Source organism: Galeopterus variegatus, unplaced genomic scaffold, assembly GCF_000696425.1.
Source record: "Galeopterus variegatus unplaced genomic scaffold, G_variegatus-3.0.2 Scaffold6524, whole genome shotgun sequence".
In the NCBI taxonomy this organism is placed as follows: Eukaryota; Metazoa; Chordata; class Mammalia; order Dermoptera; family Cynocephalidae; genus Galeopterus; species Galeopterus variegatus.
The window spans coordinates 94,242-94,630 of NW_007732635.1; positions in this window are offsets into that span (position 1 = coordinate 94,242).

Sequence of the window (389 nt, forward strand, 5' to 3'; positions counted from 1 at the left end):
ACTTACTATTGCCATTTGGATGTTTTCTGTCTTGCTGAAAACAACTAAATGACAATCTTTTTGTCTCTGTTCATCTTCTACTGTTTTTGTTTGCTATTTAACTTCTGTAGAAGTTTTTTTTTTTTTTTGCTATTTTTATCTTTTGTGTGTCTATTATGTTATTTTCCTTGTGATTAGCTCAATTGCATACAATATCTTGTAGTAATATCCTTCAATTTTAAGTTGATAACTTCAATCACATACAAAAACACTACCCATTTACTACTACATTCACACATAGTTTGTGCTCTTATAGACAGAGACTTCTTTGTATTTTGTGCCTACATTAACAAATTTTTATCTGATAACTTTTATATTAGAGTTAAAATTTATACACCACCTTTATAGTG